We start from the raw sequence: 14407 nt of genomic DNA, 5'->3' as shown, positions 1-14407 counted from the left end.
CACTGAAGCTCCCACAAGCTGTGGGCTAAATAAACCTTGCCTTCCTTAATTTTTGGTAACAGCTATTTTGTTTCACCAACAAGAAAAAAGTAACTAAGACACAAGATGTGATCCAAACATTATAGTAAATGACAGATTGCCATTAATCCTCTTCATAATAGTCTCCCTCATTTCAAACACTCATCTCATCATTCTTTCCACTTTCTGAAGTAGTTTTAGAAGTCTAGTCTCATCTTTTCTTTTTTTTTTTTTTGTGGTACTGAAGATTGAATCCAGGATCTTTGCACTGAGTTCCATCTTTAGTCCTTTTTAATTATTTTTTATTTTAAGAGTTGGTTCTTTTTTTGTGCCAGCTTTGATATCTTTTGTGGTCATTTTTATTTTGGAAAAGCTCCAGGAGTCTCACAATGCCAGATCTAGTGAATAAGGTGTTGAAGATATCTCATAATGATTTTATTTGATAGAAATTTCTTTAAATATTTTGAATTGATTCAGGACATCAAGGTAGCCACAAAAAAGACTCTCATGAAAGAGCATTTATAAAGCTGTGTCAGAAAGTGACAAGAATGATGGGGTAAATGTGCTAAAATCAAGGGGAAGATACTGAGGGGATTAATGGCAATGTGTGCTTTAGTGTAATGAATGTTTAAAAATTTTTTATTTAAATACTCACTGTTTTTAATCTACCTCTATTAGTTCATTTAATGATGTTCTATGAGTATCATAGACTTAAAAAATTCTTTTACTTTTATTTCTTTCTGACTAGTTTAATTCAAAAGACCTGCCCTCAAATTTACAGTTGATTTTGTTCTCCATGTTCTAGTTGGGTGTGGAATCTCTCTGTTGTACTTTTCATATTGTTCATTGCAGTTTTTAGCTCCAATATCTCTGAGTAGTTCTTATTTGAGACATCTCTTTGGTGAGTTTTTCATTCATATCCTAAATTTCTTTGTATTATCTATCTATCCATCTATCTATATTTTCTTGTATCATATTGAGTTTCCTTATGTTAATTTTTTTCCAGACATGTTATAGATTTCATTCAAATTAAGATCTGTTTCTGGAGAATTGTTTTTTTCCTTTGGAAGTTTCATGTTTCCTTTCATGTTTTTGTTTAGATGTGATATAGTATATAAGTTGAATTGGTGCTTTGGGTCAGGAGAGCTCAAAGTTATAGTCTCTGTGTGATTGCTTTGTCTTTGATTGGTATGAGCAGCATGCCAATAGTTTGAACTGTAGCGGTTCAGAAGGTAGTTGTACAATTTTGCAGTGGATGTAGACTTTCAAAGATGCCTGTCTTAAGAATTTTCAGAATTGGGGCTGGGGATTTAGCTCAGCGGCATAAGCACCTGCCTTGCAAGCAGGCGGTCATGAGTTCGATCCCTGGTACCGATAAAAACGAAAAAGACAAAAAAAAAAAAAAAAAAAAAAAAAAGAATTTTCAGAATTAAGCCCTAATGCCTATAGTAGCTGCCACAATCTAAGTGATGCGAGATATGGGGAATACTGTCTGCAGATCTCTCAGGGCAAGCACAGGTGATGCCAAGAAGTTCTGCTATCAGCAGTCACAATTCATGAGCCACAAATGGGAAGGGGAGCTTCTCCAAGACTCTCAGGATGAATATAGGTGATGTCTGAGCCTATGTCAACAGCAGCCATAGATCTGGAGCCACGGGATGTGATGGAGCCTTTATGATGTCTCTTAGGTTAAACACAGGTGCTTCTGGGGTCTGTGGCATGGGAAGCTGTGGACTCAAGATGTTAGAACACAAAAAGGACCTTTCATGGGTTTTGTGGGTGAGTTCAGATGGACCTTGGACTTGTAGTTTTGTTAGCCACTTTCATGGAGCTGCAGGATCAAGATGATAACTTCTTCAGATTTCAGGGGACAAGCACAAGTGGTAGCAGGGCTTTTGACACCAGAAGTTGTGGCCCAAAGTCTGTGAGCTATGGAGAAGGTGTTCCTGAGTTCTTCCAGATCATATGCAGATAATATCTGAGCTTGTGGCATTGGTATCTGTGTCCCTTAAGGTGTGGAACTTGAAGGAAACCCCTTAGTCCTCAGGTTGAGCACAAGTGGTGGTAGAACTTGAGTCTTTGGTCTTAGTGGTCCTGAAATATTCCTACTACATATAGGAAAAGTGCTGGCAGGGAAAATGGTTGTGACATTGATAGTTACAGTTGTGGAGCTGAACCATTCCTCAAAAACAAGTTTGAGTGAAAGTGAGGCTCTTTGCACCAGCAGCTAGAGTCCTAAGGCCAAGAGCTGAGGAGATATGCCCTACATCTTGCCAGGCAACAGTGGTTATGGGCTTGGAGAGGAGACACTTTTACTTGTCATGGGGCAAGAGAAGATAGGACTTACATGTGGCTATAGCAGCTACTATTCCTAAAGCTGCACAATGCTGTGGGTGTGGCCTCTGAGGTGTGAACTAGCACAAGACTTCTGGAAGTCCCTTTAGGAACACTTCCTCCATAGCTCACAGATTTTGATAGTTTAAGTTATGGGAGTTGGGATGATTCAAAGTGAGTACCTTCTTCAGAGCAGAGGAGTCGCCAACCAGCTCCTTGAACTGTATTTAAAGCTTGTAGGGACTGTGAATGTTTTAGGTAGGACTGCTGATCTGCTGCTATCATATAGATTGCATTTTTCATTTATTTTTTACCAATCGGTGTCAGAAGTTCTGCTCTTTGCTGAGAGGATGGTTTGAAAATTTCTTTATTCTTTTCTCTAGATTGCCTTTCTGACTCTCTGGGACCTTTAGGTTTCCCATTACTTGTTTAACAATTTCCAGAGTTTTCTCTCTTCATGTAATAATACAAGTTCTCTTTTATTGCCTTGACTCTTCTCTGTGACAGGGTGGTTTCTGTTTAGTCATCTTGACTCCATTAAAGTATTTTATTTCTAAGCTAAAAAGTACTAAGTCCTAGTCTTAGACAAGTCCAGTAAATTTTATAAAGTCCTTCTGGGTCTATGTTCATGGAAAATGTTTGTAGTAATAAAATCTTGATGCAAGTTTTCCAGAAACTTAAAGCTCTACTTTTAGAAGTGTTTTTTGTGTTATTAAACTCTTCAATAACATAAAGTCTTTATGTTGCCACACAAAATTTAAATAAGGAAGCTGAAGTAAGTGGAAATCTCCCAGAGGATGGTAATTGGAGCGCTCCTATAGGATTTCCATAGACTGGCTTATTCATTATGTATCCTGGCTTAAGAGAATTGTTTTATAATGAAACTGCAAGATGACGCCAGTGCGCAAATTGACCTCTTCTGGAGGTTGGCTCTCATCCCCTGGGAGAATTGATTCTAGATAGGAAATGCTAGACTAAAAAATTCTCTCATGTTGATTCTACAAGTCAGATCCAATTATCTTTAATCCTCTTCTGTAAAAGTCACAAAGTAGACATTTCAGGACTTACAGCAACCTTCAAGAATGATTTCAGTTATTTAAATGCTTCAGGAAACCAAGAAACATTGATCATATTTCTAATTGCAGATCATAAATGAGTTATTCACGGTGAAATTCCATATCCTAAATTTGGCAAGAATGCCTCTAAGGTTTTAACTGTCATGCTTGGATAGGAGGTTTGGATCTCTTCTCCATGTTAGAATTTACTTGCCTTGCATATTTGTTGCAAATATCTGCTTTATAATTTTCTCAGATTTTGAGGCAAAAGTCCTTTTGAAAGCATGAGAAGGACTTCTTTCTATGTATTGTATTGTTGAGGCCATCTTGATGAATAGTTGGTTGTTTAATATAAAAGTAAATCCACACTGCTGTTTGAATTTGGGACATTCTCTTAAATTCGATGAGAGCTTTCCATTTATTTAAGATGTTACTCAGAGTCTCCTAAGGGCAAAGAAAATGTATCTATGTATAGATGGCCCAAGAAAACCTACAACTCTGTCTGTAACCATGAACAGGAAGTTACCAGCTCTGTGGACTTCCAGTCACCTAGAAGACAAGCAAAGAACTGGGAGTTGCTGCTCTAGTGAGAAATTTGTGGGTTAGAGTGAATCTTAATTGGCAAGGATGTGTGACTTGAGCAGAAAACTGTTAACTCAAATTACTTTTCTTGGCTTAAACATTCTATTTTACTACTTAATTTTGAAACAGATAATATATTCGTATGCTTCAATTTTTTAAATTTTAAAATTATGACAAGATAACTTCATTTTAAAAATTCTCATTCCTTGAGATAGGGAGGTAGCTTAGTGATAAATTTCAGCACTCACCTAGCCTAAATTTGGCAGGAGGGCCTCTAAGGTTTTAACTGCCATGCTTGGATAGGAGGTTTGAATTTCCCTCCACCTTACAATTTAATTTCTATGTATATTTGTTATCAATATCTGCATTATAAATTTGCTCAGATTTTGAGGCTAAAATCTTGATAATTTTGAAAGCATGAGAAGTATATGTGAGAAGTGTGAGTTCTTGGGCTTAATACTCAGGACCACCAAAAAAAGGTTTCACTCCTATAACCATTTTCCTAGTTATTTTGTATCTTTCTAGAGATTACTGATGAAACTATGACTATACCCCTTCCAGTATACGTTTTTTGAACCAGGCTGTCTGCCACTGTTATTTCTTTCTTTAGGACAGATTTCTTTAAAGGTATGATTACTATACAATGAAGTACGTTATTTAAAGTGTATGGCTTGATATGTCTTAATATTGAAGGAAATCCCTCAGTCCTCAGGTTAAGCACAAGTGATGGTGGGACTTAATATATCTATATCCATCCATCCATCTATGTATCTGCTATCCATTACTGTAGTTAGGATAGTGAACATACCCATCACTTCCAACCATTTTCTCATGCCCCTTTGTAATCATGCAATAATGGGTTTCTTAATTTCCAAAAATGTTGATCATATTTTCATGTGCTTTTTTTGGTCATATATATAGTGTACACACACACACACACACACACACACACACATACACACACACACATATATCTTCTATGTGGATTTGTCTATTTAAGAATTCTGTGGGTACAAGGTAATGTTTCAGGTACATATCCAATTTCACTTTTTGATATCTAAATGTTCAAGTGTAATTTGTGCAAAAAGACTTTTTTTTGTGTGCCAGGGATTGAATTCATGACCTTGCATTTACCAAGCAGGCACTTACACCACTGAGCTAAACCCTTGGCCAAAAAAACTATCCTGTCTCTACTTCATGTTTAATGGTTAATTGATTGTGTCAACTTGAGACGTTTAGGGGCTGGGGATTTAGCTCAGCGGCATAAGCGCCTGCCTTGCAAGCAGGCAGTCGTGAGTTCAATCCCTGGTACTGATAAAAATGAAAAAGACAAAGAAGAAGAAGAAGAAGAAGAAGAAGAAGAAGAAGAAGAAGAAGAAGAAGAAGAAGCAGCAGCAGCAGCAGCAGCAGCTTAACTAAGTTGGTTTAGCAATTCTACACCCTAGGGTGTAGAAGACTCACCTTAGGGTGGCTCATCACCTGGATGATATAAAAGGGAAGGAGGGGGAGGACAGGTTGGATTTGGGGCAGAGCCCTGCACCGCAGTGACATCAGTCAGCTGCCCCTGGCGCAGAGAGAACTGGCAGAGTCTGTTGGGGCTGAGCTACACCTCTGGTTGGGACCTAATAAATAGATACAAAATTGTCGCGACTCTGTGACCACAAGGTACAGCCTAACTTGCAGATTGATTGTCACAGAGGCTGGAGGCTAGCCTGCACCATCCTTGCAACTCTGCCTACCTCAGATAAGAGCAAATCAGAGAGGGCAGCAAAAACTCCACTCAGCACACTGGAGAGGGCCAGAGACCCCCAGGACACACCAGTCTGAAAGAAACCAGAAACAGGACAAGAGATAGAAATAAAAAAAAAAATCTCCAGCTGCCGAACCTGGGAAAATAAGCCCAGGAGAAGTAAATACAGAAGAGAACCAGCACAGTAACCATCCAATACTAGACACAGCATCAGCTGAAATAAAGAAATACCTTCATGACCTCATAGACGAATTTAAAACCGTATTTCTGATCCAAGTGAGGCAAGATATAAAGAGATTAATTAAAGAAATGATAAGCCCCACCCAAGAGAGCACAGATGGAAGAATGGAGGAAATCAGAAAAGAAAGAGAGACCTCTGATGAAGAATTTAAACATAACCTACAATACATGAAACAGATCCAAAGAGATTACCAGGAAACTAAAAACTCCATTGAAAACTGGCAAAATGCTTTGATAGAAACTAAAGTCAACCCTTTGAAACTTGAAGAGAGATTTATGATATATGATCATGAAAGAAAAGACCTCTTAAAAATAACGAGGAATCAGAAAGAAACAATTCAAAGGCTAGAAGATGACAAAAGGATACATAACTTAAGAATAAAGCATGTGAGTAAAGAAGCAGGAGTAACCAAAAATAAACTACAAAGACTGTTCACAGATATAATAAAGGAAAACTTCCCAAGCATAGGAAAAAGAAATGATAACCAGATAAATGAGGCATACAGAACTCCATTGAAAACTGGCAAATGCCTTGACAGAAACTAAAGTTAGCCTTTTGAAACTTGAAGAGAGATTTATGATTATATGATCATGAAAGAAAAGACCTCTTAAAAATGAGGAACCAGAAAGAAACAATTCAAAGGCTAGAAGACAACAAAAGGATACATAACTTAAGAATAAAGCACATGCACGAGGAAGTAGGAGTAACCAAAAATGAAATACAAAGAATATTCACAGATATATTAAAGGAAAACTTCCCAAGCATAGGAAAAAGAAATGATATCCAGATAAATGAGGCATAAAGAACTCCAGCCTACAACCAAAACAGATCTACATCCAGACATATAATAATCAAGGTTCCAGAAATCCATCAAAAGAACAGAATACTAAAAGCATCCAGGGAAAAGAAGCAGATAACCTACAATGGGAAAATTATCAAAATACAACAGACTTATCAACACAAACTCTTAAATCAAGAAGGGCCTGAGGGGAAATATTCCAAGCCCTGAAAGAAAATAATTTGCAACCAAGACTGATGTACCCAGAAAAAATCTCTCTCAAAATTAATGGAGAAATAAGATGTTTCCAAGACAAGGAGGAACTGTGGGAGTTCATGGCCACCAACCCAATCCTACAGAGAATGCTGAAGGACATTCCAGAGAGACAGAGGAAGGGATACCAGGATTCCAGCAACAGTGGCAGAGAGGCCTCAATGAATGGGGCAGACAGTGGAATGAGGGAGTAAGGTGGACAAATTATAGCAGTGGAATAGCAGACATGAGGCAGAGATGGTAAGCTATAGTCTTTAATATAGATAGCTTTAATACACTAAAATTAAAAAAAAAGAGGCAGAGTAGATTAGGAGACAGGCTGCATCGAGATGCTTTGAATGGGAAATACACTCAACTCGAAGGAGGGTTAATAAACTGAAAGTCAAAGATGAGAAAGTGAAGCTATATGCGACAGGAAGCCAGAGAGAAATAGGAACAACTCATCCAGCAGCTGCAGAGAGATTGGAAAGCTATGACACTTTTGGGCTATGTAGAACTACACAGCTGGAAGGAAGAAAAACCCTATGACTTCAGTGAGTAAAGGAGTACAGCTCAAGATCAAGCTCGGGGGTAGAAAGGTTCAGCAACACTCAGATAGACAACGGGCTGGCCCTCTAATCTAATCTAAAGGGGCTAGTGAGACCCAAAACATACAAAGCATCCTGAGAAGGGGAAAGGTGAAAAACAGCCTAAAAAGGGAAGGCAGAAGTCATTATTAATAGTATATCAGGATTTAAAAGTCACAGTAGTCTTATCGCTCTGTTTAGTTTGAATTTATTTTGTTCTGGTATGTCCACTCATACCAGATTTGAGGGCACAAACATCTAACCCAAAAATTAGCAGGTTATACCATGGTAACTATCCTTAATTTCCTATTAACTTAAACTGAAACCCTGTATTACTTACATTGTCTTACTATGACTGATCTTATTTGAATCTGGTTTGTTAGACTGCGGTTTTGCCTTGGCTGATTTTATTCGAATTTGGTATACTTGATAGTATCATGTCTAAAAGTAGAGGCAATTACTCTGAAGATGACAAGGTATAAAAGATATTCATACTGGTTTTGATTATTAACCACTCTCAAGTCCTACAATGTTTTCAAAGTTGTGTTTTTATAAAAATAGCTATGTAATACTATGCTTAACTATATTAAGCCTGATTTGGGCAAATCTATTGAAAATAATAAGAGAAAGCATAGTAACTATGGTAGATCACCTAATATTGTGGTCTTATGTGTCTTTTTCATGCCATGTTTTTCTATGAATTTGTTTTGCTGTCTTGTTATGATTTGTTTTTCCCTATAATACAGAGAGGATAGATATACATGTAGAAATTCATACATGGGAAGAATTTTTTAAACTATTTATGGGAACAGAATATATAATGCAAAATGTAGAACAGATAACTCTGAAGAAGAAGAGACATTAAGAAACTCAATGCTAATTCTGTAGCATTATGATATAAAATCTAGCAATACTATTATCCAACGTTCAGAGTGATATTAGTCTAGTCTCTTAAGTTCAATTTTGGCATACGTAAAGATAAGGACAGCTATTATGAAGAGAATGAGAGACACCATGGTAGTTATTAGTGTCTTCCCCAATGTCAGATCTTGAAGACCTAAAAAGCCTTCATCATCCTGTAATGATTTGATTAGTTCTATAATATGTAGTATGTATTCAATGTGTGTGAAGATGGGGACAACTATTTGGAAGAAAACTAGAGACAATGAGATAAACAGTGAAGATCTCCAGTGGACTTGCTTTGAAATCAGTATTTCTTTAAATTGTTTCTTTTTGAACTGTTTTGTTCTGTTTTGATATGTTTAATCTTACCCTCTTTAAGATAAAAACAAGTGTGTAGGACTGATAACCATATTACTAAGTTTTTGTTGGATCATTGAGCAGAAATGTTGGCAGTGTCACTATTTGAATGTCACTTTACATACTTTAATTTTGTAACCTGAACAACTATTTCTAAGATGACAATATATAACTTATCAACTGGTGATTTCTGTTTATTTTTCTGTAATTCTGTATTATTTCTACCTTTTTTCTTCATTTTTTGTTTATTTCTCTTTAAATAAAAAATACAAAAACAAAAACAAAACAAAAAAAAGGAAGGAGGAAGAACAGAAGAGGTTTCATTCTTCAGAGGAGTTCCAATCTTTGCCTTTAGCTTGGACGTTATCTCCTGGTTTCTAGCACATACATACTCTGGCTTTTGCCTTGGACCCTTCAGCCTTCTGGTGTAGACTCTTCAGCTTTCTATCTCAGACCCTTCAGCCTCTCTGGTTCAGGCTTGCACAGGATACTGCAGTGACCTCCAGGCCTTGGATTTAATCGTTTGGCCTCCAACGTGCAGACACCCTCTGTACACTTCATCTGACTGACCATCATAAACCAATCTTGTAATTTCTTATACATTTGTTTATCTTGTGTTATATCTGTTTCTCTAGTAAAACCCTGGCTAATACACCATATATGGGTGGATTTATTGCTGAACTCTGTCATGTTTCATTGATCTGTTTGCTATCTTTAGGTCAATTCTGTGCTATTATGATTACTCAGGTTTTGTAATGAATTTCAAGATAAAATAGTGTTAGCTTTCTGTGTTAGCCTTTTGTCCCTCAAACAAGTATCTGAGACTTACAAGGAGGGAAGGTGTCTTAGTTACTTTCTCACTGAGATAAACTACCTGACACCTACAAGGTAAAGGAGGAAAGTTTATTTTGGCTCACAGTTTGTAGAGGTTTCAGTCCATAGTTGGCTAGCTCTGAGGCAGGGTGGCGTGGTGCAGGGACATTGCAAAGGAGAAAATTCATGCAAGGCAGGTAGAAAGCAGCAAGCGGCAGCAGTAGCAAGCCTTCCTTTTCCTTTTATTTCATCTGGGCCATAGGCCTTTGGGCAGTGCCACCCACACCTGGGGTGGGGCTTCCATTGTCCACACCCAGATCTATGCTAAACCCGTTTACTTAATCACAGTATCACATGCCGTAATTCAGCACCACACAGCCATGATCCACCTTCCCAAAACCCCATCTATCAGCTTGTGAGGTTTTGGGGGCTCATTTAGATCAAGCCATATAGGAAGTTATTTGACCCGTGGGTCTAGAAGTTGCAGACTATGATCGCTTGGCTCTTGCTTTCAGCCTATGGTAGTACAGTGAATTGTGGTGGGAGCACACATTGGAGGAGTCTTATCTTATGTCAGTTTGGAAGCAAAAATAAGCACAGAGTCCCAACATCTCCTTTAAGGGTGTGCCCCAGTAACCTGACTCCCTACTTCCACTGCCTCTCAGTAATGCCATAAGCTAAGAACCAAGCCTGCAACACATGCAACTTCAAGGCATATTGAGGACCTGAACTATAGCACCTTCCAAGTTGGTTTTTCATTCACAAATTCTTTTGGTCATTTTAAGTCTTTTATATTTCCAGATGAATTTTAGAAACAGTTTATCTGTTTTTACAAATATCCTGTAGGTTTTTGTTGGGATTGCATTGATTATAGATCAATTTCATCCTCTTTTTTTTTTTTCAAACATAAGAGATAACCACCACATGTACAGTTCTGCACCTGGATCTTCTCACTGTTCAACAAATCAAGGAGTTCTTAATTTCTGGTAGTCTGTATTTTAGCTTTACTCTATGCTGTCACTGAAATGTAACTGACTTATTTAACCAGTCACCTGTGATGAATTTTTAGCTTATTGCCAATATTATGCAATTACAATGGTGCTGCAGTATAATAATCATATCATGTCATTTCCCTGTGGGCAAATACATCTGCAGGGTAATTTGAAAAGTATGATTGCTAAGCCTAAGGATACATAACTTTGAAATTTTAATGGATATTGCTAAATTGCCCATCTAAGAGTTTTGTTAATTTGTATTCCTATCAGTAAGTAATAAATTAGAAGGCTATATCATAGCCTCTACAGTACTTTACCATTTTCTTTTTAAGCTAGGAGGTGAAACTGGTCTATTAAAATCATTTCGATTTGTGTTTTCATTATTATGAGTAAGTTTAATTGTCTTTTTGTGTTTGAAAGCTATACATGTCTCTTTTTTGTGTGTTTTCGTTATTCATGTCCTTTGTTGCTATGGTCTGAATATTTATGTATCATTAAAATTCATATGTTGAAATCCTGACATCCAAGGTGATGGAATTAGGGAGTGGAAATTTCAGGGGCTACTTAAGTCTTGAGAGATCAGGGGAAGTTGTTGGGCTTTCCACCCTGTGAGGACAGAGCTAGAGGTTACCTTCTATAAAGGAAGCCTTCCTGTGGCTCGATGTGAGACTTCTCTCCAGAACTGTGAAAAGTAAATTTCTGTTGTTTAGGATTTACCTAGTTTATAGGATTTTGTTATAGTCAGCCAGAACTGAGGCATTTGTCCATTTTAGGGGGTAGATTTTTGGAATATTTCAGTTCCAATGAAGTAATTATGTTGTAGATATTAGCCCTTTGATATGAATTAGAAGCTTTTGTTTTACGTTGTTATTTGCTTTTGTTTATACTTTTTTTTTTGGTCTTTTTCATTTTTATCGGTACCGGGGATCGAACTCACGACTGCCTGCTTGCGAGGTGGGTGCTTATGCCACTGAGCTAAATCCCCAGCTCTGTTTATCCTTTTTGTCTGTGCAGAGGTTTTTATATTTATCTATTTTGAATTTATTAGCCTTTTTGAGGCTTTGGATTATTTGTCTTAGTTAAAAGGTCTTTCCTTTTTTTTTTTTTTTTGTTGGTACCAGGGATTGAACTTACAACTGTGTGCTTGCAAAGCAGGCACTTATGCCACTGAGCTAAATCCCTGGGCCTGAAAAGGTCTTTCCTTATTCCTTATATATTTGGATTTTTTGTTTGTTTTCCTTCTGGTATTTTTCTATTTTTCTTTTTGTCATACATTTACATCATTTATTTCTTTGGAATTTATTCCACTATGCTAAGGTATCTATTTTGTTTTCTGTTCTAATACCAAATATCCCTGTTCCCCACAGCAATTCTTGATGCTACCTTTATATGTGGTGAATTTTCATGCGTTTGAATCGATTTCTAGATTTTTCTCTTCTGTTCTTTGAAATGTCTGTATAACCACGAATGTTACTGCCATAATTTGGCTCTAGAAAGTCCCCAGAAGGCCTCTGTCAAACGCTTGGTCCTCAGTGTGGTGCTATTCGGAAGGTGAATTTCAGAAGGTGGCCGAAACTATTAAGAGAGGGACATTGTGGGAGATTTTAGGTCATTGGGTATATGGGACATGTGTCTCTTCTTTCGTTTGTAGCTATGAAGTAAAGTTTTTCAAGGAGGAAGGGATTCTGGTCAGTTTCTAGCTTTCAGGTTCAAGACTAACATCAGACTCTTGCCACAATTTCAATTTTTTGGCCCTGAACATTTCCAAACCTCCACAATCATATGAGCTAACTTCTTTTTTTTTTTTTTAATCAGTACCAGGGATCAAACTCACGACCACCTGCTTGCAAGGCAGGTGCTTATGCCGCTGAGCTAAATCCCCAGCCCCCGAGCTAACTTCTTAAAGTGTGCCAGTTTTCCCCCACAGACAGATATATATATATATATATATATATATATATATATATACTCTATGTAGATATATATAGGCACACATTTGTTTGTTGTTTCTCAGGAGAACCATAATACATTCATTAAACACAACACATACTCCCCATCTTCCATTCCCTGGCCACCATAAATTTGCTTTTCATCTCTATGGATTTACCTATTCTGGGCACATACATTGAGTTTTAAAATACATAATCTTTTAATTTTGGCTGCTTTTATTATTTTCTCAAGCATCATCCAATTTGGAGCATGTATCAGTCTTCATATCTCCTTTTTAGCCAAGTAGTATTCCATTGCCTGTCTGCCATATCCATCTGTTGATAGACATTTAGGTCCTTTAGTCTACTATCAATAATACTGCAGCGACTCTTAGTTCATCAGTATTTGTTTGAACATTTGTTTTTAGTTCTTTTGGGTATATATCTCAGAAGGGAATTTCTTGGTTAATGGTAATTTGTTTAACTTGTTGAAGACCTGCCAAACTGTGTGAAGTAGCTGTTCCATGGTTCCATTCTTACCAGCAATGTATCAAAGTCCCAGTTTCTCCCCTTATATTGAATTATTTCTATTGCCATCTTAGTGACTGCAGTGGTATCCCGCCATGGCTTTGGTTTGCATTTCTCTAATGATAAATGTTGCTGAACTTTTCATATGCTTATTAGCCATTTATAAATCTTCTTTGGAGAAATATCTACCCATAGAAAATCATTGTTATCACACTTCTTTGTAAGCCCTCAAACTTCTACTCCTTCCTGAGATTTACTTCAATGTCTTGACAGGACTTTTTGTTTTTATAAATGATCAGATTCTATCACAGCCACAACAACTTCCTAGCAAATTGTGATTGGACTTCTGGAGGCCATCTGGCAGTTTCCCTAAGCTTTTTTCACACCGTGTGAAGGCAACAACTGTAAAAATATATTTAGACTCCAGTAGGGTACATTTTGCTATCACTCTGACATGCCTTACTAATCATTTCATCTCCATTAGATGTCATTGGTGAGCAGTTCCTAGTAGAGAACATGACTAAGAACCTTTAGGTGGTGCTCTCTGGTTAAAAATCTCTCATACAACTTCAGTGCAGTACTCTGTTTCAGGGAGAAGTGGCCTTTATGTGTTTTTTTTTAAGGATGATCACCCTGGCATACCTAAAGTCCTTTCCATAGCATGGCTATTGTAGATGCTAAGAACCTACTCCTGCTTCCCCCTACACTGATACTATAACCTTGTCACCACTGCTAGTTACTCTCCTCAAAGAAGTCCCAGCTCTCTCACACAGAAAACCTCCTTCTCTGTGGCACAGTCACACTTTGCTGGTGGGATCATGGCTTCCGTTGTCTCCAGGAGCTAAGAACCTGTCCTGAAACTGGGCCATTCCACGTATTACTCCCCCAGCCTCAAATTCAGGGCTCCCCCCTCTTACTTGCTCACCTCCTCCTTGACTTTCTAATTTTTGCCTCTTTTTCTGCCAACCATTCATCATGTATTTCTAGACTATCTTCTCACTTCTTCTTTCCTCTTTTCTGGTTCCAAAGAGTTGAGGTCATTTGGAAGAATTGCCTCTTGTCTAAATATACTAAGATGCATGGCTTGGGGTACAGCAGAGTAGTAATGTCCTTGTTTAGTATGCACAAGGCCTTGTGTTTCACCCCAGTACTGCCAAACACACACATACACACACAAATGCATTGTCCCTGGAAAAGACTTGATTGGACTGTCTATAAATCCAATCATCTACTTCTAAATCCTAATTACCTTTTTCAGTCACATTTCCCCCCCAACATTTACCTTG

Source organism: Cavia porcellus, unplaced genomic scaffold (assembly GCF_034190915.1).
Source record: "Cavia porcellus strain 051 isolate PalLab524CR breed Dunkin Hartley unplaced genomic scaffold, mCavPor4.1 scaffold_20, whole genome shotgun sequence".
Taxonomy (NCBI): Eukaryota; Metazoa; Chordata; class Mammalia; order Rodentia; family Caviidae; genus Cavia; species Cavia porcellus.
Note: the sequence above shows the minus strand (reverse complement) of the source record.